This window comes from Lepisosteus oculatus, chromosome 2, assembly GCF_040954835.1.
Source record: "Lepisosteus oculatus isolate fLepOcu1 chromosome 2, fLepOcu1.hap2, whole genome shotgun sequence".
Lineage (NCBI taxonomy): Eukaryota > Metazoa > Chordata > Actinopteri > Semionotiformes > Lepisosteidae > Lepisosteus > Lepisosteus oculatus.
In genome coordinates, this window is record NC_090697.1 from 26,896,253 (window position 1) to 26,923,064 (window position 26,812).

The 26,812-nt window shown below is 39.1% G+C and overlaps 1 long non-coding RNA gene across 3 annotated transcripts; it reads left to right on the forward strand.

Annotated features, from left to right (window-relative positions):
- Positions 1-2,738: 2,738 nt before the first annotated feature.
- On the forward strand, positions 2,739-26,517 carry LOC138244445 (uncharacterized). Of its 3 annotated transcripts, XR_011193074.1 has the most exons (6): positions 2,739-3,025; positions 10,258-10,282; positions 15,662-15,878; positions 16,831-17,051; positions 20,859-20,998; positions 22,506-26,517. It is a non-coding gene; the product is annotated as an uncharacterized lncRNA (long non-coding RNA). The 3 variants fall into 3 exon arrangements; XR_011193068.1 differs by lacking the exons at positions 10,258-10,282; positions 15,662-15,878 and having other exon boundaries at positions 19,718-20,998; XR_011193062.1 differs by lacking the exons at positions 10,258-10,282; positions 15,662-15,878.
- Positions 26,518-26,812: the final 295 nt, after the last annotated feature.

Consider the following 26,812-nt stretch of genomic DNA (forward strand, 5'->3'; position numbering starts at 1 on the left):
GCTGCTCTTGAACATAGACTTGCTTTCCTGCTTTATTTTGTTTGAAAGCATTAACAATGGCTTTAGATGAGGAAAAACATTCAGTACCTGCCGTCAAGAGCTAAGTAAACAATAATTTTATACAAAAACAGACATTGGCAGTATCGTTTCCTGAGATAGAGTGAGGCATCGTGTTTCAGCTTGAATCTCAAAGTAAACTCTGAATGGTAGCTTCATACCCTGACTATTACTAATCTTGGATGCCCTATGGTTAATGGGAGTACAATTATTAGGCATTCCTGAAACCAGCCTGATTGCAGTCTGATTTCCAGTCTGGTGCATGTCATTGCACAAGCTTTATTACTTAATTGAAGTCTGGACAAATTAATTGATCAGAGTATCTGCAATATTTTTTTCTACTAAGAATGTATGGATTTTATTTTAAACATGTTTAGGAGCTGAAGACAGTCAAACAGTTCATAGAAAAAAGATTAATCTGTTGTAGTTCAGCTTTGTGCATGTATCCTATGTAGAGGAGTAATAATTGTCCCTTCATAATGAGTATGTGTTTTCATAAAACAGAGATATTACCAAACATCAGCTAAATCAGTAACAGTTGTGGTTCCGCTCGATGAATGACAGGATATGAATACTCCCTTTTTCAAAACCTCTATTTCGTAAAAAGCTGACTTGTATACAGCCTGTACAGTTAATTTCACTAAGGTGTTTTCTTTCATTCACCTTTCCACATATTATAAACATTACTAATAGCTCTGATTCAGAAGATAGCTCAGAATTTAAAACTTTAGACTTTAAGAGTTTTAATCCCCCAGAAATTTTTAGAAAAATGTGGATGAGAAGAAATTGTGAAACTAGTTTAAACTATATTACAAATTAAATAAGGAACTACACTCCGTCCAATATTAAATCCCTTATTCTTATATCATCAACATTAAAAGATGATGATGATTATTGGCCCTTCATCTGCTCATCTATGGACAGCATGTTGCAGTATTGTACTTTATGGACACTGCATTAATATACTGTTTATGCTGTGGTACTTTCAACCTGTATATACCTATGTGCATTTTGTACATATTTTATTGTTTTGCAGTGACTATGAGCATATTTTGCACACACCTAACTCTATATATGTTATCTTGTATTGCTGTACTTATTGTATTTAAATTTTTAGTGTATTCTGATGTCTGTTTTTGCTTGCCTTGGGCTGGGCTGCTGTAACACCTCAGTTTCCCTTCGGGATCAGTAAAGACTTTTCTGTCTATTATTTTTATAGTCTAGATATAACAACCATATTGAACATATGTGTATGTTTCCAGACAAGAGGATCTGAAGAGATGAAGTTCTTTTAGTCCTGTGGTCTTCAATCTTGTCCTCAAGACTGCGCACAGTCTTCGAGAGTGTGCGGGCCCCGGTCTCTGGCCGCGGTGTGCTTTTCCTTTCTCGGCGCTGTCTCTTGTGGCCGCCCGCCTCGCTCGGTTTCCTCTTTCCGGAGCTGCGTCTGCATGGCAGCCAGCTCCTCCGTTTCTGCCCGCCGCTCGCTGTTCGCTGCCGGTTCCCCTCACTTCCTGCACGCTGCAGCCTCACTTTTGCACATTCTCTATTTTTAGCGTTTTGGAGACGGGGCTTTAGAACATGTTGTGTGACAGCGTGAGTCACAGACACTTTGAATAGCACGTACTCCCACGTTGCAGTCTTCTGCAGGCCTGGTTTGTTTTCAGTAAATAAGCAGAAGAATGCTGTAATAGATTCAGGTAACAAGCAGAATAAGTGCAATCAAAGAGTGAGTAGAATTTTGCTTGTTACTGATTGTTTTCTGGGTTTATACAATAACATTTACAAAGTTGTTCTGGTCTGTGTTCTGCCTCATTTCCTCTATGTCCATAGTTACTGTAGATGATGCAATCTTGTTTTTCTGGGATTTACACCCATTACAAAGTAAATGATCAATGAGTGTTGATTGTCCATTTGAGTTAGTTTCTTGCAAGTCAAGTACATGTTGCCTGTGCATTCAGGAACAAAACAGTAAAGACAAAAAGCTCCTGAATGATTTAATTTAATATTTGTGATAAGAGAAGAATTGGCTATCTATAAAGTTCTCACCCAGCTTGAGGCCTTGTTAAAACACTTGATGCCCTGGAGAGACAAAATAAATAATTGTATTTATAAAATAGAGGTAAAATAGAGATGCAGGCACCAATGAGTGAGTTACTGTCAGTGGGATGAGGGTGTCATATAACAGCTTACAGTTGGTATAGATACTTCCTCAAGAATATTAAAAACAGAATACAGTTTAATCTTATTTATATTTGTTGCACTGCTAGGTTTTTTTTTTTCTGAAGGTGATGACATATTTTATTTCTGCTTTTCAAGAGGAAACAGCACCATGAGACTAGATGGTCAGTGGGGAGGCATACAGACATTTAAAAGGTTGTACAGAGAAGATGATATTTATCACACACCTGTGCTTTACCAAAAATTCCACTGGGGACTTTCTTGAACAGAGCAGTTCATATAAATTAAAACATTCCCCGGAAATACGTTCTGTAGGCTTTTTAGGCTTCCTAATGAATGACTTGCAGTCTTTTGCAATGTTAGATACTTTGTGGGACTGTCCCACACTGACAGAACTGAACCTGATGCAAATCTTCAAAATTCTCACAAATCATTGACAAAGCCAACTACTGACTTCCTACAGTATCAACAGTGAAACACAAACCAGAGGTCACAAGTGGAAACCATGTGGAATTGTTATTAAATCCGAGACCAAGAGGCACATCATTATGCTAAGATTTGAGATTCTGGGACCAATAAGCTTCTAACTACCAAACAGGCTAGGTGGGCCGAACAGCCTTTCACTTGAAACCTTCCTTAGGTTAGCTAGTGCACAACCAAATTGTTCCTTTTAAGACTTCATGGTTCAGTTCAATTCTGTTCATATGATACTACACAAAACTTTACAATGGCAAGGATTAACGACACCCATGGCATGGAACTCCATGATGTTTCATGGTGCAGAGCTACAGTAAGTCTTTCCATCACTACTGCTTTGGAATATAGAAGAACTAGATCTTTTTTTATTGTCAATTTCCTCTCTCATGCAAATCATTTTTTCCTGTAATTCTTCATGTAAAATATTCAGTTCAATCCATGTATAAACAGATGTCTTCTGTTTAAAATTTCTGTTAACTCATTAATACTGTTGCATTATACAGTAGGTCATCTATATTGATGAGATCTGTGGTTTAATTAAGAATCCCTGAGTACACTATTTGGAATCTAATCATTGTGTATTGTCCTCTTGTGCATGAAAGCGTGAAGTACAGTATTGGAGATGATCCTAATCAGTGTGGTACCCTGTGGTGACATGAAAACAGAGATACCATTTGGTTAATCTAGCCTAATAATTGATCAATACAACTGTTTTTCTCACCTGGACGTCATGATAAGGTAAAAAATGATTGATCAGAGAATACCATCCAGTCATTTCTTGAAAGATGTCAGAGTATCGGCTTATAAAAAAGGTTTGGGCAGCTTGTTCCACCCCCCTTTGTGTTGCCGGTGACAGCTGTTTTCAGGATCACCTTCTCTATTGCATCAAGTTCAGATGTAAAACTAATCAAGCGCTTTGATCTATTTTTAAATCAGCGGCTAAAGTTAAATGTCTTTTACAAAACAAAGCGCTTGCATTAAGTCCTTATGCAAATTAGCATTGATGCTTCAAAAATGGAAGAAAACCAGATTGCCTCCAGATTTCTAAATTATGACCTTATATTTTTGGGGGGTTTTCCTAATAGAAATTAAAAACTCAAATTGTTACAAAATATTTGACAAAGGTCATTGTTTAAGATTCTGTAAACCAGTAATAGGAAAGTTTGAACTTTTCAGCTTGTGTATTATAGTCAGGCCTCCTGTACTGATATGTATAGTAGTACTCTGCTGACCTGTGCTAATGGCCCACGTGATTGTTAGTTCCAGTGGTACTTCTGTATCGGTGGTGTTTCCTCAAACAGGCTGGGCTTCAGGGAAAGTTAGAAATGCAATCTCTCATGTGTTTATCTTAGGCAATAGGTAGCTGCTGCTTGTGTTTGAGCAAGCTACAGTAAGTTATTTCTCACAGACCACTTCTCCCCTGCCTTGCCTGCGCTGTGCTGAACTGAGCTCCCTACAAAGTATGACCTCTCTTTGAGAGGTATGAAAGTCAACATCAGCCTTTGCTTTGGTGCTGTATTTGTTTTGTTAAGTAGCACTTTCAGAAATACAGTGGATGAAGAATGCAGTGGGATATTGGTAATTGTGATTGGGTGCACAGTTTCACTATTTAGTTATATACAAGATGCTGACAGTAGTTTTTGCCAATTTTTGCCAAAATTACCATTTTGCGATTTTGGTAATTGCATTTCAAACTGAGAAAAGGAGTCCCTTTTTAGCTCAAAGGAGATAGGTACTGTAGGAAAACAGAACAGGCTACCTAGCTATGCTGATGAAGCTGATACCCATGCTTCTTTCTGGAAATGACTGGCTGAGGTCTTGGGATCAATTAATTACTAATTACCAAATGGGCTAGGTGAGCCGAATGGCAGACTTCTGTTTGTAACCATACATGCTCTTAATGCTCTCATTTTGGTACCCACCGATGCAGACTTGCAGCAGTCTGGATACATCACCATGCTCAGTATTACAGCGGCAGTGTCCCCACCTGGGATTTGACCCCATTGAATACTAACCACTGCATATCGCTGCCTTTGCTTCAACAGATTAAGTGAAAAGTGAAATGATAAACAGATAAAATGTTAAAAAGATAAAAGTAAAGTGAAATGCAAACTCTCCTTCACTATGATGGCCCAGAGACCCATTTATACAGGAGGGTATTTTACTGGAGGGATCTGAGTGAAGTACTGTACCTCAGTCAGGTGTGCCCAAGCCACATTTGATCCCACAACTCTCCTTCTCAAAAGACATGAGGGTTTGTAAAGGGAGATATTCATTGGAGCCCTTACTGTCACATTTCCTGGCACTGACAAGTGCAGTTTTAGTCTGGCAAAGTGAAATGGGCATTCAAAGCAAATGACTGCACATTTTCTGATTCTTGAAGAAAACAGCCAGTTGAAATTCAGAGTGTATAAAATCTCGGACATGCAGGGAAATTACAATACATTGCTGGGATAATATAAATGAACGTGCCCCCTGCATGACCCCAGTTTCCACAAGAATGCTCTCCAGAAGGTGTCCTTTAGTTAGACTTAGTTACAGTTTTCCGTGCTCCTCACTGGACTGCGCTCAGTGCCTGGAATAACGAGGCAGGATGGAGGCAATCTTATTTCACATCTTATCTTTGTTTCCGGCCCTAACCTGGGGAACCTACTGCTTATTTGACTCCTGGAACTGGTGCAGATTGAATCGTTGAATCGATTGGCCTAACCGGTTTTTATTACTTTGCAAACCACCCAACTCAATTCAAACTTAGAAAATGTAGGACTCATAAACTAGTTAAAAAAGGAGTGTCAAGTCACAGGAATGTTTTAGTTCCTACATAGTCGTTTACTCTTTATATTACCAAGGTAGCTGCTGATGGACCATTTCCAGTTATTCACAGGGACACATTTTGTCGATAGACATGTATGATTTCACCGTCAAGTGTCAAAGCACAACAGCAGCTACAAATGTGAACAACACAGGTGGGCAGCTTGTTCCATACTCCCACAAACCTTTACGTAATAGGGTGTCTCCTGTTCTTGGTTTTAAAGCTCACAACATTCTGTATTTGGGACCTAGGACTGTTGCACAGGTGACCTTAATAACATTCTTTTCTTTTCTGGCTGCAGTTAACACATGATAAAACATGTCTTCTAAATGAAGCAGGAGGAGGAAGAGAAACACAGGGAACAATTTTATTTTCGTCAAATTAATAGGCAGGGGGGCACAACGAGCAAGGGGTTAGCATTGCTGCCTGGAGCACCGGAGCCCTGGCTTCAGTTCTTGACCTGGGGTGCTGTCTGTGTGGAGCTTGTATGTTCTCTCCGTGTCCGTGTGGGTTTCCTCCAAGTTCATCAGTTTTCTCCCACAGTCCAAAGGCATACTGGCAGGTTATCAGGCTTCTGGGAAAATTGGCCCTGGTGCAAGTATATGTACGTCAGTGAGTCTGTGTGTGTCCTGCGAAGGACTAGTGTCCCAACCAGGTTGTACCCTGCCTTGAGCTCGTTGCTTGCTGGGAGAGACTCTGGCTCCCCCTCCAACCTAAATTGCGGCGAGTCAGGTGTTTGCAGTGATAAACATATAATTATTTCCAAAAGGTTATTTCTGCCAGGTCTGTGTCTGATCCGCCAGTGTGTAGATAGAGCGTTTCTCTATTACACCTCGCTTTTCATCTCCTTCAGAGTTAAACATCACAGGCTCCAGTTTTATTCCACGACTGCAGAATTTCTTGAGTTTTCCTGACTGAACCAGTTCTGACACAGTGAATAAATCGATTTGCAAATCAAGGCGGAGCCGAAATGACGCTGCAAGTCAGAAGGATATCTGCCTAGCAATCCAGGGACCTGGGGGGGTTTGTACTGGTTTAGTCTTGTATCGACAGTGGGACTGCAGTCTGGAGACAGGGCATCTTGCAAAACTCCAAGATCACTCTTGTCTTCATTAAACTTACTCATTAATTGTATATACATCATTAATACTACAGTATATACATCAGAGGTGACCAGCCCTGATCCTGGAGAGCCACAGCTTTCAAAGTGTTTTGATCACTTTAATAAGTTAGTTAATTCAATCAAGTGATTTTTGAGAGTTAGAGGCTCCTAGCATTTTCATTCCCAGTTAACTCCAAACTACTTATAACGAACCCCCTCTTCAGCACTCAAACTAAAATTGTTCAAAGTATTTAGAATCTGATGAGGTAAGAATGTAGACCAGACCCAGACTTGCTGGAGTTTGGCACTCCACAGACCAGAGTTGGTCACCCCTGACATGGGATTACAAATAGGGCTGGGACTGCTCACTTTAGGAATATTTTAATTATTACTGACTTTAACAAAATTACTCTTGCTGCTTTAGGAGAAGCTGGGGTTATGGACTAATGGTTGCTCTCAATTGAAAACAAGCAACATGATCTTTCAGTAACTGTAAAAAATCACAGAATAGTGAAACATAAATATGAGTTTTTAGCAGTGTACATGAGAAAAAAACAAAATTTACCTGTATTTCTTATCTCACAGCCATATACTGTACATTTCACAAAAGCACTCCATAAAATACAGCAATTAATTTTGTTCAATTCACAAGCATCTTTTTAATTTTATTAAATAAAAGTTATTTTTTAAATTGCAGTTTTCCACTGATACTACTAAAAAGGTTTTGAGAAAACACTAACATGACGATGGGTTTGTAAAACGATTTTGCCTTAAGTAATTTGCGTTGATTCTTTGTGAAGCAGACTTCTTCAGAATCAACAGAGAAACAGAAAGCTTTACACAAAGAGTTGTAGGAGTATGGAACAAACACCCCAACAATGTTGTTGAAGCCTATACCTTGGTTTCATCCAAGAAACAGAACGATGAGTTATTTTGATAAATGAAATACTAACTACCAAACAGACTAAATGAACCAGATCACCTCCTCTAATTTTTAAACTGTTGTGTTCTTAATGTTCCAATGATCCCTATCAAGGTGATGGCAAAAGCACTTACTGCCCAGATACAGCAGGACACTGGGTTCTCATGACCCATTATTAAATCATTCATGTTGAGCCATAAGCACTTTTTGTCTCCTTGCTCAGCTCATATCACAGCGAGGCTGCAGCATTGCAATGGTAGGAAGATGCACCATACTGAAACCTGACACGTACAAGGGGAATTTCACCGAGTGCAAGAGTAATGTGTGAGGTGACCATTAAACAGGTCAGGAGAACACCATGTACTGTACGTGCAGGCTTCCATTAAAAACCCATAGGCAGCACCCTACACTTTGCATGGTAGTGTGGGGATGTATTCAGGTTTTGCAAACTAAAAGGTGTTGAGTTTTTAGGAATTAAAAAGAAGAAATGTTACAGATCCTTTTTAATCTTCTGTTTCTCCCCATATTATTTGCATAGTCAAATTGTCTTGATTCATCATCGCATGACAAACATTCCTTCCATGCACTGTAGGTTACGGAAGTGAAAAAAAAGTATGAATATCCAAAAGCCTAAGAGGTATAAAGATGTTTAACCCAGGGGACTGTTTCACACTTGCTACAGCTCACACCCGTGGAACAAGGACACAGGGTCACAATTAGAAATTAAAGGAGAGCTCTTTCAGGACAAAGAAGAGAAAACACAGTCTTTCCTTTCCTTTCTCCAATGAGTGGTATGGGACTACAACAGGATTTCCAGCAGTGTGGTTGATGGCCTGGTCTCCGTTAAGAAATGGCTGGACAAAACTCTAGATTCACTCATTTGTGAACTACCAAATAAGCCAGGCTGGCCAAATGCCCCCCTCTCGTCCTCAGACCTTTCTAATGGTTTGATGTGAAGTGTTTCAGTACAGCCCCCACGGGCACTCTGTTTCCATCTCCTTCACCTGTAGTAATCTGCCAGTCTTTTGTGGTCAAAAGCAGGTGATAAACCGATCCGTGTAATATTGTGATGGTTTGCTTCCTTTATTTCTGAGCGAAAGGCTTGATTGTTGTGGTTTGCGGTAAAATAGGAAGATGCAAGCACAGCATTCTTCTCCCTACAGTTTTGTACTTCCTTAGTGAATTGTTCTACAGAATGCGGATATAGTTTTGCTGTTGTCCCTTTTCGCATACAGGTTATTTTTATGCCGTGATTAACAGCTTACTGTTTTGAAAACAAACATGTCTTTTTTTGGTTTGTTTTCATGTTTCTCAATTTTCCCACGCTGTCCTTGATTGTGCCTCATGCTCTTAACTCCCTGGGCAATCAGATCTGTTGTTTCCGTATTTTGGGGTATCGTGTTGAAATTAGTTTACTCCACCCACACTATCCTTAGCTATCTCCTTGTTTATCAGACAATCCGCTTTTTGTTTTACTAGCGTTATTGGAGCTCTCAGACTTCTTAACAATGGTTTTGCTTCCCTGTTCCGTGTTTTTACACCTCAATGAAGCAAAGCAGCCTTTAAAGATTTTTCTGAAAACAATGCTTAATTTTCTGGGCATTTTTGTTCATCTGCTGAACAGGTTTAGTTCCAGGATGGGGCACCTTCTATGTGAAGCTTGCACATTTTCCCTGTTTGCGTGTTTAAGTGCTGTATTTTTGTCTGTGTGTTTTTTCCCATCTTCAAAAGGCCTGCCCACTAGATTCGTTGCTATCTTTAAATTGTACTTGTGTGTTTCCTGTCCAGGGTGCTGTGGTGTCTTGTGCCCTGTATTGTGTCTGTAGTGTTAAGTGAGTTTGCAGAGAAGACAGTCTATAAAACTGCATTTCTCATCTGGAAGTTACTGAAAAATTATATCAAATACTTCCCAGATATATTGGTATATATATAGATATATATTCTGCAAGAGCAGATAAAAACCTATAAAGTAAGTGTACCTATAGCTACACAAGCTCATTCTAGTAATTGGAATAAAATGTCTGTCTTGCCTCTTGACTTCGGTCTGGTCTGAACAGCGCTTCTATTTCATTCTTCACGATATATATTTAATGTCTATGTATAATAACTACACTTCCCTCCTGTAACTTTAATCCAATTACAGTTCTGTATTTCAAAATGAAATTGAAAAGCAGACATGGTGTAATACAAACTTACATAAACCAGATCTGGGTTTGCCAGATTTATATTCTCACTTTTATGGTATTGTTACCCCATACAAATATTTATACTGGATATAATGAATCATCTTTTTTGAATAAGCAGATCACTCAAAGGTTATCTAATGATGTTTATAACCTATAACCCAAAACAGAATTTATCTGGGATTTAATTTTTCAATTTAAAGACAGACACTCACAAGATATGATGAAAACAATTCCAGGAACTCATCTGTACTAAATCCAAAACTAGCAGCATGTGATGCTTTTCCAATTGCACAAGAAAAGCGCATTGCATATTTGACTTTACTCAGTTTGTGTGAATAACCTAATTCCACCCAGTGTCTTGTGTTGTCTCTTTCAACAAGTACAGAACAATTACGTGTTAATTGAATCTCATAAGTCAAGTCATCTGGGTGGAGAAGGCTGTCAGAAGACAATAGAATGAGAGATAAAAAAAGTAATTACACCCCCAAAAAATCACAGCTATGATTCTGTTTGTTTTATTCAGGAAACTGGCTGCAATGCTGACGCAGGTAATTAAATATCACTGTCTCTGTTAAAATGACTTTCTATTTCAACACTACATGACTTTTTTACTCTATTTTACTCTATGTTACTTTAGTTTTATGTCTAGATATAGCTTTAACTTTATACCCGGTATCACAAAGTGGCCTACAGCTTTAAAATAGTGCTCTGTATTCATAAACCTATTTAGCTTCAACCAATAGTTGATTCACAAATGGATTAAACAAGATTATTGTATACAAATCTAGAGACTAATCTTCGAGTACCTCATAAATCCCTCTTTTCTAACTGATTAATTTGAATTAGTTGCAAACTTAATTGGATTTGTTGCAGTATAATATTAATCTAGAATTAAAAGAAGTGAACTTGCATGTCAAATGTTAACTAAGCTACATTTTTTTATTTAGAAGATCATTTACTGTATCACTTTTTTGTTTCTGTGAAAAAAAATCAATGTGAATTCCTCAAGCTTCTGTTATCTTTAGACACCATACTAAAGAATACAGATATGGATGGAGTATGCAATATAACAGAGGTGGGTTATTATTATATGATAATAGTGCTAATGATAATATGGTATTGTTTTCATCTTGAACTATACTTGAAATCAGGAGAGGCCATGTCTGATTTTGTACCTGGAGGGTCAGTAACTCTGTAGATTTTCAAGAAATCTTTGAACACCAGCACCTGAATAAATCATTAAATCGGTCCCATTTAACTACTAATGAGCTGATTTAAGCTGTTAACAGATATTTCTGAATGAAATACCTGCAGACACACAGGCTCTCCAGTACTGCTCACCTTGTCCTACAGTGCATCCACAGCCTCATAACTAGACTTTACACCTTAAAGTGTTCCAGGTCTCTGGGAAGCTCCTATCTATCTATATGCAGTACATGTGGTACCAGATTGAACTGGAATAAGCAGGATCCTTTCTAAATCACATTTTTATTGGGGGTTCTGACATGGAAAATTAACATTCCAGGAACATTATAACCCTCGGGCACTTGACGACAGGTAGGCTGCAGAAGACAGAAAACATATTTACACTCCCAAAAACAGTGTGTAATTCACATACATTCACATACAGTATACTGTATCCCAGAGGTGAAATTTCGACATAATTGTTGCACTTCACTGCGTAATCCAGAATGTATTTATTTCTAAAAATAATATATATATACTTACATTTTAAGTAAGTTCTGTGAAATTGTTAAGATAGACATGTTGAAGCCTCATCTCACATACCAATACACCTGAGATCGAGTTGCCACAGGTAGTTTTAAGATGTATTTTTTTAATGTCAGTCCAATGTTTGCTCGAGCACAAGAGCTGCTTGTTGTTATAAATGGTAACTTGTCAAAGCAAAGCTCCCTTCACAGGAAAGACTGACACTGTGCCAGGGTCATTGTTATTTTATTGATTTAACGACATTCTTCCTTACCTGTACCTATACTGTAGATCCTTGTAAGTCTGTTTAAGAGACATTTTTAATATTGTGAGTCACCCTAAAGAAAGGTTAGTCTAAAAAAAGTAATAAAAAGCAACAGCTCCCAGATGTGATTCATGGAAAGGGGTGTAGACATATCTTCCTGCCTAGACAGAAGATTGCTTTCTATCCACATTTTGTGACAAATCTTACAAGCTTTTGCTGCCCTGGAGTGTGGAGTGTGCCTTAGTGTTCAACTAAACCATCTCTGTACATGAAAAAAATGCAATTCTTGATTCCTAAAGATCTTTTACTTTATTTAGAAACAGCAAAAGTGTTATTTAGTATTCATTCAGGTCCAGCCTGATTCTCATCTTACTTGGAAGACAAGACAAAAGACCTCTTCTGGAGACAATGGGGAACAAATACGCTGTTCTATAGAAGAATAGACACTTTGCAGGTTGCCAGTCTTCTTGACTGTGCACACCTGTTGAGTATAACCTTACAGCATTGTTTCCCTAGAAATAAATGCTTGGTGCTATAAAAGAGAGCTTCACCTAATTTCTAAGACTGGGCTCTCACGACAGAGGGCTGGCCCTTTCTGTTCAGCCTAGAAAATTCCGGAACGTGTGGAACTGGGCGGGGCGGTTTGCACTGACTTGCTCCAAGATTGAGTTAAGGTACAGTGTGTAGGTACTGTGCTCCAAAAGGAAAGACTGCAAGCTTTTGGGCAACTTCAAGCTGAGCAGCATTGTGGAAGACTGCTTGATGGCTCTGAGCCTATAACTGGAAAGTTGTACCCTTGGACTCAGATTGCTCCAGTGAATAAATGGGTATAAATGTCAGACACTTTGGATAAAAGGCTCACTCCAAGTAAATTAGAGTACTGATAATAATTAAGCCAAGGCGACTTTTGTCTCTTGTTCTATCTGGGGCTTTAGTATGGCAGAGGCAGAAATTAATGGGGATGGCCAAGCAAGTAGCCATGGTTCTCCAGTAAAAAAACAATCAACAGAAATAGGGAACTATAAATTATACTGAAGAAATGGCTCCAAGGTGTGCAGTAATGTATGTTATATGCTGAATTTACTGTTTTACACATACATACACTGGTAAAATTAGAATTACATATGAATGGTTTGCTGAGGGGCATAGAATTAGCATACGTACTATACAAGCAACTTAGGCAGTCATACAGCACCTTGCTAGAGTATTGACCCTCTTTCAATGAAGTCCTCTTCTGTTGAATTACCAGGGATGTCTACACATTTTCTTTAAATTGAATATTACTGTACAGTATATTCTGACCTTGATTGCTCAAACCAGATACTTTTATGGGTGAAAATAATATGTTATAAGATGCGTGTGAAATCAGTCGAAAGTAGCTGGCCAAAGTTTAATGACATTCTGCCTGAAGCGCAGAACAAATCGATCCCAAGAGTGATTCAGTGAAAGGCCGGAAAGCATCCCAAAGGGTTTCATCAAAGAAGAAAATCTGAAACAAGAGGAAGCACAAGAAAGCACCAGAAGCAGCAAAAATGAACATGATCCAGTTATAAAAGGAGTGTAACTGCAAACCCAGCCGAGGAGGAATATTAGAAAGGCCAAGAGAGAGACGGAAAGGAGCATTGCAATGGAAGCAAAAGTAAATCATAAAGGGTTTTGTCAGGTATGACAACATCAGTAAAGGGTGAGGTGAAATGTCTCCAGGTTAATAACTTGACACATCTGGAGAATGAAAGGGAAATGGCTGATGTATTAAATTAATATTTCACTCAGGTGTTTACTGAGGATGTAATCAACAACCTGCCTCAAAGAGCGTAAGGACAAAGTTCCGTATTAAATTGTATCATCATAGGAAAAGCATGTGTTATACTGTAGGTCCCAGAAGTACTTTAGATAAACTATTCCCCAGGTCCTGGTGGTATTGTGTATAAGGAAACAAGTCATACTCATGAACATGTATCATACCCATTCACCTAAATCGCTAATGCGGTACTCACCCATAAAACTGAAAAAGTAAATACATAGCAATAAGTCTTCTATCACATGTAATATGATAAAAACAGTATTTAGAACTAGAGGATCACCTACAGGGAAATCGTAGTGGACCATTAAAGGGGATTTAGAAAAGGTAGTTCTTGCATAACTGACATGTAAGAGCTCTTTGAGCAATAGAAAAGGACACATACCTGTACAGAGCTTGTAATAGAGTATTCAGTATCCAGATTTCTAAAAGCCCTTTGATTTAGTTCCTCATAAAAAGTGAATTCTCAGAATACCACCATTAAGAAAGGGTTAACAGATCAAAAGTGAATTGACATTGGATGGATGGGTGATCAATCATTAGTCTCAAAATAATCAATACCTGGTCCATAAAGATATCAGTGTCCAAGTGGAAGGAAGATGGGATCTGAAACTCTTTAGTGTGATGGTTGTGTTGCTGGTTCAGAAACCATCCTTCTTATTCAAGATATATTCTGGACTTCTGTGTTCTTAATGGTACTGCTTGCTTTTTCACCTCATTAACCTACCCTTCTATCTCCATGCATTGAGTTCCAACTTCTGAACTGTTACTTGTTTTCAAAGGAGTACAGTCCAATAAACATGTGAAAGGGAAAATATATTGAGTTATAAAGTGAAATGAGCACCTTTTGTAAAATTATAACCAAACACAACAACAAAATGACTCTAAATACTTAGTGGTGAAGGCATTTTGACAGATAATTGCTTTGTTACTGCTCCTTGAGACAAAGAAAATCTGGGATAATATGGGTTTTCTTTATTTTATTTAATAAGATCCTAAAAATAGCACAGTCAGTATTCCATTCTGTTTTTGCTAGTTTTCAAAACATGCTTATTATCTTTTATGACTTTAATTTTCCAGTGTGTTCTGGCTTTTGCTTAGCTCATAACTATTTCTTTTCCGGAGATATGGTAGCACAAATTGATTTGTTTTTTTAAGTTGCTTGCTGTCTTTTCAACAAGGGCAATTTTCTGAAGAGCCCTGACCTGCACTTTAACTCAGAGGACTTTATTTCAGGATTCTCACTTTACTTTCACAAGGACACAGGGATTCCTGAGCTTTCTGGGTGAAAGTTTAATTTTTATGGCAGCTCCTGTTTTTTGTGTCATTATCTGGAGACTTTTCCTAATTACCAAATGTTATTCAACCTAAGTCACTTGAGCAATTGGCTGAAATATCTTGATCAAGGCTACAACAGCAATGTCTCGCTGGGGATTTGAGCCCACAAACCTCCATCCAGAAGTCCAGAACCCTAACTGAGACTCCACACCGCTGCCCAGCCTGTATTTTACCACAGCAATGTCTACCTCAGTCCTATAATAGATGCATATGTGAAGCAAAGGCATTACCTTACTTTGGAGCTCTCTGTGCTGTACCAATATGCAAAAACTCACTGGAGCCTAATTAGAAGTGCTAACATTTAGAATATTGTCTACTGTGGCTTTTGAACTACTGAATTATATCAGCTAAGATGTCTTTGTGAACCCTAATCACTGTTTTTCTCTGGCACTCTAAAATACCATCAGATTACACCACTGAAAACAGTTTCAGTTAATACAGTGATGAACCGTCTGGAGATTTTTAAGGTGCCACTGTGTAGTAATGCCGCATTTATTAAAAAAAACATAGTTTAAGATAATAGCTTTCAGTAAGTAGTAGTAGTAGCTATTTTCTTGTATTTTGCGTAATCCTTAAAATATATTGACAGACAAAGTGTACAATTTTATTATTTACTGTAATTGAATATCATATAAAGAAGAAAGGGGATTTTCAATTTCCCAGCAAGCTAAAAAGGGAGAAGATTGGAGACACACAAAAGAAAAAATGTAACTTGGCAAATTAGTTTTTGGAAAACACCCTCTTGACTTCAGTTGGTGGGGAATTTTTAATCATTCCATCACAAAGATGTGCTTTTTCTTTTTTTCCCTACAGGAGAACAAAAGAGAATTTTAGCACGCTGCAGTTATGAGAGTTGTAGAGAACATCATTGCAGTACGGTGGCACAGTAGATAACACTGTTGTCTTGCAGTGCTGGGGTACTGGGTTCAGTTCCTGGGATTCTGTCTGTGTGGAGTTCTTCTGTTCTCATTGTCTTCGTGTGGGTTTCCTGAGGGAACTCTGTTTCCTCCCACAGTACAAACACAAACTGGTAGGTTAATTGGCTACTGGGAAAAATTGGCCCTGGTAGGGGTGTGTGCATGTCTGTTCTTGTGTCTGTGGATGGGTTGGCGTGTGTTCTGCCTTTTGCCTGATTCTTGCCAGGTCAGGTTCCAGGTCCCCTGCAAGCCTGTATTGGATACAGTGGTAAGAACATGGATGAATTATTTGAGCAATCCTGTAAATACAGAGCAATTGTATATAGATACATTACTAATAATCTTGTTATGTTCAGATTTCAGGTGTAACCTGTTCTGTGCACTGAGCTCTGTCACATTACTTCTTGGCTAATCATTGACACCCTGCATTCAAAAGAGATCAGCATTTTAATCAGTGTTTACACTACAGCAACACCTCCTGTTGTGAAGTGAAACACTCTTTGGATAAGATATATTCTAAACTTTTTGAGACCAGGTTGCATTTCAGTTGTAGCAACAAAGCCATCTAAAGTTGAGGAGATGGTTCAACAGTAAGAATTACAACAGCTGACAGATCAGATGTGGACTAGAAGCAGATATTACATTTAAATTAATGAGGGAGTTCCAGTCTTGGTCCTCATTAACCCCTTGTTTTCCTATTTTCAACACTGTTGAGCTTTGCATTAATTGATTGAAACATTTTTTGGACTAATAATGTGACTACGTTCAAAACTGTATATTGATTTCCAATATTAACTTGCAACTGTCTATCTATTCAAGAGTGTAAAGTTAAAAGGATCTACAGTACCTCAGTAAAATATGAGCTGGGCTAAATTTTCAGTTTACCCTTAGGGAGCTTGTGAAGATACTGGAGTGTTATAAAACTTAATTTCCCTAAAAGGTTGACCTCCAGCCCAGGAGGAATTCAGCATTATTAAGGTTCCAAGTTTGCAACATTGCTTTCTGTAACAGGTGCTGTCCCAACTAAACACTAATCCTCCCCTCTCCACTCCTCCTTCTCCTCAGCAGCCGTTTCAGGATGATTCCGACAAGCATCAGTCTCTGTTTGGTACCGATGTGACACCCATGGCGCTGGCCACATTGGGATTCAAACACATGAGCTTCAGAACCCGACTTCCCAGACAGTGGAGAATTCGTCTGCGCCAAAAAGCTGGGCCTCATGCCTTTACAGAACTTAGTGAAGTCACCGTCTGTGACAAGTTTAGCCGCACCATTACACAGGCAGGGTAAGGATGCTTAAATTTATAAGGCTTTTTATTTTATTTGTTGAAAAAATAAATGTCTTCTCATAGTAAAATTTTTGCCAGTAATTCTGATGCAAACATGGTAAATGTGTGTGATGTTGCAGTAAGAACTCACAATTATTTTAACCAAATGGCCTCTTTTAATTTATAACTTTCTTATGTTATCTTGTTGCTTTTTTTGAAAATCCCCAACTCAGATAAGTGTCTGTGTTGATATATATCTGATATATTTTGTTGATGTGGTGAGAGATTTCTTTCATGAACAGTAATCAAAGATAAAGCATAATAAGACAGAGTGTGCAACAGGCAATATCTTAGGGAAAGAATGGACAGCTGAGAAGGAATTTAAACAAAAGTGTTGTGATTAACATGCTCAGGGGGACAAAGTGACAAAATGCTAATGTGGCCAAATATGATGGCCCTGTAGAAGTTCCACAGCCTTCAGATATTCCAGTTGTATTTACCTTCCTTAGCCAGATCTGTGTCACTGCAGGGTTAAACCTAAAGAAGAAAGAACAGGTAGACGCAGTTATTTTACTTTTGCAAGATTTTATAGCAACTCCCACAGGTTACAACATGCCATGGAGATCTCATCTGATAATGGCTGTCAGCAGATTATCAGATGGTGTGTCAACATGCCTTAGAGTCTTCAAACTAGAGGTTGTCCACACTCATATTATACAGCTATGTTGCAGTATTTACCTGAAAGACAACATCCTCTGGAGGCTACTAATTTGTGTTGGCACAATGGGAGTGCAATATTCACAGAGCCCCCCTCTCCCTACCCCTCAGGGTTTGCTAATGGGAAAACAACCTGGGGAATGTGGTACGCCTGGTCTGATTGAGTAATAAGCACTCAGAGGGGGTACAACTCCACATGAGGGATTGGAGCTGACAGGATAGGCTCTAAATGGAATTAGTTGCTCCTCTGAGCTAATTAAGAGGCTTATCTGAACAGCTACGAGGTGTAGGCTGTGTCTAGACTCCAGGTGAAGATGATTGAGAGCTGTACTGTGGGGAGGTTTCATTAGCAACAGATCGATGTAAAGGTAGTGTATATGTCTGTAAGGAGTTAGTGATACTTGGGAGAACTACAGTTTAGTTCTGTAGTGTGGAGTGACACAGGTGGCTGATGGGTATACTGTTTTGCCAGGCTCAATGAGGTTGACATGCATTGTGGAGTAACAGGATTGGCTAGTTCTACCACAGCTGATGGGGAGCATTAGGACCCGAAGAAGCCGAGTACTGCTTGACAATGTGGCAGGGTGCTTTCCTCTCTAAGGCAATAGAGAGAGGAGTCTAGATGATGCAAGACTTAACACCTTAGCATTAACAGGTGGGTTGTCTCAGTGATGTCAGAGAAATTTGCCAACAAGCGTCTGCTTATGGTGAAGGTTTTGATTAAAGATTTGTGTCCCTGGCCAAACAGGATAAGCCAGAAGGTTGGTAGTTGCTAATGATGATTTGGTGCTTGGTAAAGACAGAGGTGGTTTTAGTGAAGTGAAGACTGAGAACTGAGCTTTGGGGAATTAAGCTGAATTCAATATACCAGTATCCTGTGTAAAGTGGTTAATGATCAGTGAAGACTGAAAACTGGGCATTCGGTTTTAAACTGAGTTTAATGTTCCAGTGTCTATTTCAGTTAAAGCGATTTATTTTAGTGAATACTGCTGGTAATAAATGGGCAACATGAAGTGTATGGAGTTTAGTTAATCAATAGGTACTGGAGAAGAGATTTTAGAGTTCCTCTCTACTGTTTTCATATCAGTTCAGTTGTATGTGGTTTAAGATTAAGTGTTGGTTGTGTCAGTAGAAATGAGTGAAAAAGCAACTGGGAAGGAAAATGATTGTGTGGTCTGTTGTGAGAGAATCCCAGAGGCTTTCTGAAAGAATAGGACAGACCACTTAAAAATGCAAAAAAGTCACATTCTGGTAGCTTTGGACTTATTGTGCTGGTGTTGTAGCATTATGAAAATGACTACAACATTTGGATAACCAGGCAGTAATGTAAACAATTGCCTGGGGTTATCACCTCGTAGCCCTGTCTTGTCTGTTCTTGGAAGCTAAGTGTGGCTGGTCCTGGTCTGTACCGGGATGGGAGACTTCCTAGGAAAACCAGTTTGCTGCTGCATGTGGTGTTGGTGAACCAGTAGGGGACATGTTTACCTCTTACCTCTTATCCATTGCCCCTGTATGGAGACCAGAGACAATGTGTGGTAGGAGCTCTTTTAGGCCTCTAAAAGAGGCTCTTCAGGCTGGCTCATGTTCCCAGTGACCGTGACTGGGGTTCCCCAAGTGGCAGGGGCACACATCAAGAGTACCCATTTCACTGAGCTCCATCAATCTTAGGGTGGGACTAATCAGTCAGGGATCCCTTGGGGCGGGCTCTGGCCTTTTATATGTTGTGCACTTTCAGATACTTCAGGATTAAATTTGTGATAATTAAATACTTTTAAAACTGTGTAATGAATAGATTGACAGCTGTGTAAAGTAGATGGTGTAAAGTATAAATATGTTAACAGTATTTTATTTTAAAGTATCTTTAAAGTAATTTTCCTGTTGCTGCATTTTTCAAGGTTTTCATCCTAGCTGAGCACTCAGGTCTTTCATTGAATACTATATCCTCTGCTTATTTTCTTTCTTTACAGATATCTTAATCTCCCAGACTGCAAGTACAAGTGATGAATTCCACTAAAGGTTTATCTAGTTAAATGAGAGCTCAATTGGAACGAAATGCTGGAGAAACATGGAACTTGCAGAGCACCTTCTGTGCTGGCAAGAAAGTACCTGTGCATGACTTCTTTCATTGCAGATACAGCTTCCTGTCATCAGGTGATCTCCGACATATAACAGAGAAGGAAGTTCTAATCCCATCTCTAATCCCATCTGTCAGCACAGTTGGTTTTGTCCATCAAGACAAGCCAAGACATGAGGGGCTAGATTTTCAACTCTCTTACAAATGTGTTATGTTGTCTTTGTTGTGAGGAAAGCAACCCAACCTCAGATACTACTTTGGAGCTACTCTACCTCATCAAGTTTTGAAATCTGACATTTTTACATCTTTCAGAAAATGGCTGGATGAGTTTAGCCATTAGTTTGAGAATGCATTAGCTACTGAAAAATCAAACAGGCTAGAGAGGACAGAAGCCTCTTAATTGTATCACTTTTATGCTCTTTCTTTTGTATTAACTGGTTCTTTATAGCTTTTTTTCTTATGACAAACTTTCAGCTTCCAGCTCCTCCTCTCCCAAAGTGTGTGTAGATCTTCTCACTTTACTATACTTGCATGACTGCTCAACATCTGCAGCTGGCATTGAAAATATTGTTCGGATGCAAAAAGCTTTAAAGATCAACCCTTTGCCACCTGCTTCAGGGGTTTTCAGCTTGAACATGTTGATGTTGTTGTTGTTGATGTTGTTTTCATACCATCTCCTTTCCCACAGCAAGTGAATCCCTGAAGTGTCATTTTTGGCCCCAAGAGCTACCAGTGTGCATGTTGCACATTCAGAGTTAATTCTGGAATGTCCAATGGTACCAAACCACAGTCATCCCACACAGAAACAAACATCACAAAGTCAGGGGTCCTTTGAGGAATATTGGAAGCTGAAAACCACAAGCACTTTAAGTTGTTTTGGAAAACTCACAGTATTATGTGGCTGAGCTTATCCCACTTTCCTTAGGACCACTAAAAAATAATGCTAAGAAATTATTTGTAAAATCACACGGGAAAAAGACTGATCTGGTTTCTGATTAGGTTTTTTGATGCAGCTTGAACTGTTTTCTTTTTAGGTGTAGAATTTGTGCCAAAGTGTGATGCTCTTGACAAGACAGACCATACAAACATCAAACCAAAGAGCTGGCTAAGAGTCCAGGAGAATGTACTGCAAAAATGAGTCAACCTCCAGACACTGAAGGTGATCGCAGATACAGTATGTATTGCTTCTCCTGCATCATTTGTCGCTGTATTTCAATACATTTTTATTCACAGATAAATAAACTTCTTGAAAACTGTATTATGACCTTGTTTACAATGTCTGAAGAAACCTGCTAGCAGCAGGACCACTCATCACAGGTCACAATGTGGATGGCCAGGAATTACAACACCTCCCCAGGACTGTTTCATTAGAATGAGGCACTTTCTCGATTGGTTCTAAACTCCTTTATGAACCATTGAGACATCCTCAGCTATTTCACGGGACTCTTGTCTGTAGCATTCCTTATGTTCTTATCTATACCTGAACTACTGAGAAATAATTGGGGTTTTTTACTATGCAAGGAGGAATAATATTCGTACCAGCTCTCTGTCAAACAGCTTTCCCCAGTCTTTCACAAAAGGCTGCACAAATGCTATGATGTGGTACACAGATAAAAAGGTCAGTCCTAAAAAGTGGAAAATTCCCTGAGTTTAACCATCTGTAAACTGCTGGGATTTTATGTTATTTCAATTGCAGAAGTAAATGGCTTTGGGACAATAAGGTTAAAAACATAATGTCACACCACCTCTGGTTGATTATTCTTTACTTAAGAAAGGTAATCCTCACTACATGCCTTAAAGATTAGGATTGCTTTAACTGTGGTCCCGAAATGAGGAAAAACAAGGCAAGACCCCCTATGTGTACAGTTAATCTGCCTACCTAAAGGAATAAAACCAGCCTGTTACTGCAGATCTCTGGTCTACTACAAGTGTGTGACTAGAGTCTGGATGAGCATATAATATGGTTTCCCAGGACACCCCTGGATCTTCTGCTTTATACAGATGGCACTGTCTTAGTATAAAGGCAAGGAGGTTATTTGAACCCGGTTACAGAGTCAGGTGGCTGTCTTCAAGTACCACTGCCAATACAGACTCCTATTCCCCTCCACTGAACCTCCCCTGAGGATACTGCCAAGCCACAGGACAGATCTTCAATGATTCGATTTTCTTCCTGTGTTCACATTCACCAGCACCATGGTCAGTGAATGGCAGATGGTTTTTCATCAGGACTGGGAAAAGGCATGTCGTTTTTTTTAGTTCTCAAACAGGGTCTCCAGATAAGAACAATACCTTATCAGGGTTACAACCTGAACAAGAAAGGTCCCAGGGGCATGACAAATCTGAAATGAGCTGCTTCAGTGCAGTGCAGAAATATCCCTGCACGTCAAAGGGGCTTAAGGAGGCAAAGAGCAATTTTTTGTGTAGTACATTTCCTGCTTGGTGCACTTATAGGCATGAAACACATAACCACATAAGTAAGTCACAGCAAGAAGTGACATATAATTATTTATTGTTATTTCTAATTGTTTTACAATAAAAAATGCCTTGTTTATTTGTTTAATTATTTTAAAAATACATGAGTTAATGGCAGTGAAATGCACTGTCATGCAGCTTTGGCAACCATTAATTCTTTGAATTCCTCTCTGGTTTCTAATTTTTCACAATTTTCTGCTTGGCTTCAGTCAGAATCCTCTTTGACACACCTCAACGGAGAACAGAAAACAAGCACAGGAGGTGCGTTATCCAGAAAAGCCGAAAAGACCTGCTTTCAGTGGCTTTGATGTAACTTTCGAGGCTCAGAATTTTCCCAGCTGCTTCACTTGTTCATTCCCGTTCATAAACAAGCAAGTCGAATCCGCGCTGGCTGTGATGTGAGCTAATTAGCTGGACTGTTTCTGTCCCTGTGCGCTGAGGCTCACCATGAAACCTCTTCAGTCTTTATAATCCCTGGGAGGAAAGACAATTGTTGAGCAAATTCTTCCTTTCCATCCGGAATAACTCAGTGGAGCCAGTTCCATTTCAATGATCCGCATTTAGATCTTGAATCTTTTTTTCTTTCCTTCCCTCTAAAATCCTTGCTTATCTTACATCACCTCTGTAGAGTGGGCTGAGACAATTTCAGAATGCAATCACCTGACATACTGAAGTGTAATGCATGGATCTTAAAGGAACTGTGGGTGTCAAGTTCTTTTTCTTAAGTTGCTTCTATCAGAAAAAAAAACAAGCAAAACATTGGCAGGATGTACAAAAAGCCACTGACAAGAAGAAACTGTAATAAAAACAAACGCAAGATTCTCCATTTCATTTGTTTTGGAAACTTTACTCGAGTGAGTGAGCCCAAGCCCTTTGAGCACATGTCTTAAACATCAAAACATGAATTGTGAGTCATTTATTTTTGAAGTGCATTTACACATTGGAGATGTGTTGTTATGTGGATATACTGTAACTGCACACTCTGTGGTGACTCATAATGGCTTTTCCTGTGGTTTAGCTAACTTGTTTGCTGTTGACTTTCTTCCTGCACTCTGTAGGTGACATAAATTTATGTTCCTGTTCCCCAAAACTTTGGATCAACTTCCCAAAAGGAATCTGGATGTTACATTGGAAGCTTCAAAGTCTAGCCTAAAAATTAAGAGAAGACTTTTTGGTGACTGCTTTATTTTCTGCACTGTAATATTATAATGTACTCATTTTTTAACGATCTGTTGATTAGACTCAATTCAAATGCACCTGCTCTTCACTCAGAAAGACCCCTTTAATACAGCTGTTTTTTTTCATTCCCCCAAATTTCCTGGAGAAATGCTCTGCTGCATGATGAGCAATACTGGGTGCGATGTGCTTTCCAACGATGAAGCCTATTCTGGTCTTTAGAATTGAACGAGTGAGGTTTAATAAGCCTATCATTTCAGAAAGAGAAACAACAAGAGACAGCCAAGTTCACTGAAACTTTTTAAAGCTCTTACGGCCACCTAGAAAAACAATCTGACATTTTTTCTTAAACTTTTTTTAAGCAACGTTTCACATCTCCTGCCATTTAGATCATGTACTCAGGCTTGAATCATTCAACACATAATGTGTCTGTCTTAACCTCTGCTCCTCAAAGTGGTGCAAGCTGATCAGTACATACACTCTGCAATAATTAATGGTTGTATGGAACAATCAACTAATAAATACGTCTATCATAATTAATGAGACCATAGCTGGTCATACAGTACAAGAGTACCCAGTGTGTCTTTATAAATAATTGAAAACCGCTCATGTCACAAGGGCCATAAAAACCCTTAAACATATTTAAATATTCTATTCGGGAATAAAAACACATCTTCCATCTATATTAATAAATTGATTGGCAAGAGTATGAAGTGACAGTGTTCCTGGATCTATTTTTGATTCCCTGCTCTGGCACAGTGATATATACAGTCACATTTTAGTGCCACATTTAATGTTATGTTTTTTTTTCAATCTGTTAAATTTAGCAAAAAAACAGCAACTGTGGATTAATATTTGCAGAAATATTAAGTTTGTCCGCTGCAGAGGTTGTGTTAAGTTTTCACTTAGAAAATCAACAAAACGTAATTTGGTCAGCGGTGCCCAAACTTTTGCATAAAACTGTACACTGTGTGGTACCTGTAATGATCACAAAGAAGACATTACGGGAAGTCAGACAGGAACAGGTGAATCCCATTCCAGGAATAAGACAGCTTGCGGCATCTTTGATATTTTTTCCTCTTTAAGACTAAACATACTGTACCAGTAGTGATTCTACAGTAGCTGTCAACAGGTTACTGATAAGAAAAGCCTCTGGGTCTCAGGTTTCGTTTCATGTTTTTCGGCTTCGAGCTTATCCAACTCAGCAATGCTTGCAACCTTCAAACAGAAAGAGAGATTGACACGGATCTCTTGTGGGGTGGAAATTTCTGAGGAATTTGAAGAAATACTTGTTTTTTTTTTTACCTGATGACTGTAACTATACTCCCTTTACACACAAAGGACCATAGACTTGTATGTATTTTCAACTTACACCAACTACCTGATTTTTAAGCAGACCTTGAGAAGAATAAGAAATCTTGGTAAAGTGAAGTAAAGTTGAGGTTTCGCTTCATGAGAAGCTGTGCAAATTTCCTCTTCCGCTGAGATTCATTTTGGGGGTTTATCAAAGACAATTGACATGCTCCACTTCCAGAGTTAGAGAGCAAGGGATTTTTGCCAGTGTCTACTGCTGTTATCTTGGTCAATAGGTGCCATTGTTGGAAAGTGTCAGTAGTGCATGATATTATCAGAGTTGGCCAACTTGGTGAGAATATTGAACAAGATAGGATAAGGGTGGCACACAGGGAGGGCATTCTGGGTTTGTCTGCTGGAGAAGTGCACCTAGCCCCACGATATTAAACATTTTTGCCTTGTGACAGTGAAGTGTAAGGGCTTATCGAGATTCCCCTGCCGAAAAAACTCAAGAGTTTTGCAATTCGTGATTTATTTTATATTTCGTTTTTATGGCTTAATCATTGATGATCTGTTTGCTCAGCCAGGCAAAGCCAGTTTTGGAAAAATGCCGATGAAGGGTTATTAAATGGTTAGCCCAATTCTTACCAAGAGGAGACTGTGTGTTGAAGTGGAACAGAAGAGCTCTAGATGAAGGTGATCTGTCCCCTGAAAGATTTTTGCTCAATCCAATATCTCTCTCAACAGCTGTGTTTTGCACTGGGATTCTGTTTTCAAGCTCAGGTTCCCACTCAGTCATGTGCTTCTTGTCTCTCCAATCAACAGGTCCTTTTGTTTTGAAGCTCATCATTCACCGTCATAATAGGAACAGCCCGCTTTGATCTTCTCACATGGGTAGCGCATTTCACAACATCTCACTTTGTGGGCGTATCTTCTCTGTGAGGGTTCAAGGCTAAAGGGCAGAGAACTCCAAAAATGAATGATGATGCAAATCAGAGCCTGAAAAATAGCAAATGAGTCGTCTTTCCCCACGTAGTCCATTGTTTGCATTTCAGTGCTCCCTGCCAGCTGTGTTATCCTAGCAGTCAGCTGTTATTGCCACACTGAAAAGCTGCCCAGAGCAGGGGTGTGCTTCAGCCTTGAACAGTGGTCTCCAATGCTGAGTCAGGACAGCCCATTCTACCGACTGAAGATTAGACCAAACCCTATAAAAGCAACATTAGCTTCAATTAAAATTCTGGCTTGACTACAAGCTGGGCTTTGCTTATACACACATTTGGACTGCCATAGACGTAGAAGTAGGCTGACAAGTTTGTGATGTGAAGCATCGCCATTACATAAGCTCGGAGCCTGAAGCCTCTTGGAATGTGTATTATCCCAGGCTGGAAAGAGTAATGAGTCCTGTCATTCGCACGAATACAAGCTGATGTGCTCTCAGTTTCCTATTGAGCTGTCAGAAACCATCACATTTAACTTTAAAATAAAAATGTTTATCTATTCTGTTACGGTTCGAATTTCTGACTTGGAAAAAGATCTACTGTGCCACGTGTTGCATGAACTGTAAATCTCTATTTGCAGGCCAAAGGATTGTCCAAGGCACCACCAGACATCCTGCTTAATCCTGTTTTTAATAGTCTCTCCTTCACATATTGTGCTTTCCAGGCGATTGCTGCTTTATACATATATGTAATAATTTCATGAACTGCAGAGTCAAGTGATCTGTATTTGGAAACATTAAAGAAAAACTACAATAATAAAGTACTTTCTCGCATTTTTTTAACTCCTTTTATTCCAGAGGAGACCAAAGAGCTCTTACACATAGGAGGAAGACCCACATGAGTGTTGCACAGCAGAGCATGGGAGAAGATAGAAACCCTAGAATTCAGGAGAATCTTTAAATAGGCAGGATTGTGCAGAGTGCAATTAACCAGGACACCAAGGCTAGCTGACTCTTCTACTCCTATTTACAGTGCCATGGGACCTTTAATGACCTAGTAGTAAATTACTTCACTTTCCCCTTGTTAAATTACTTCACAATTCACTTGTT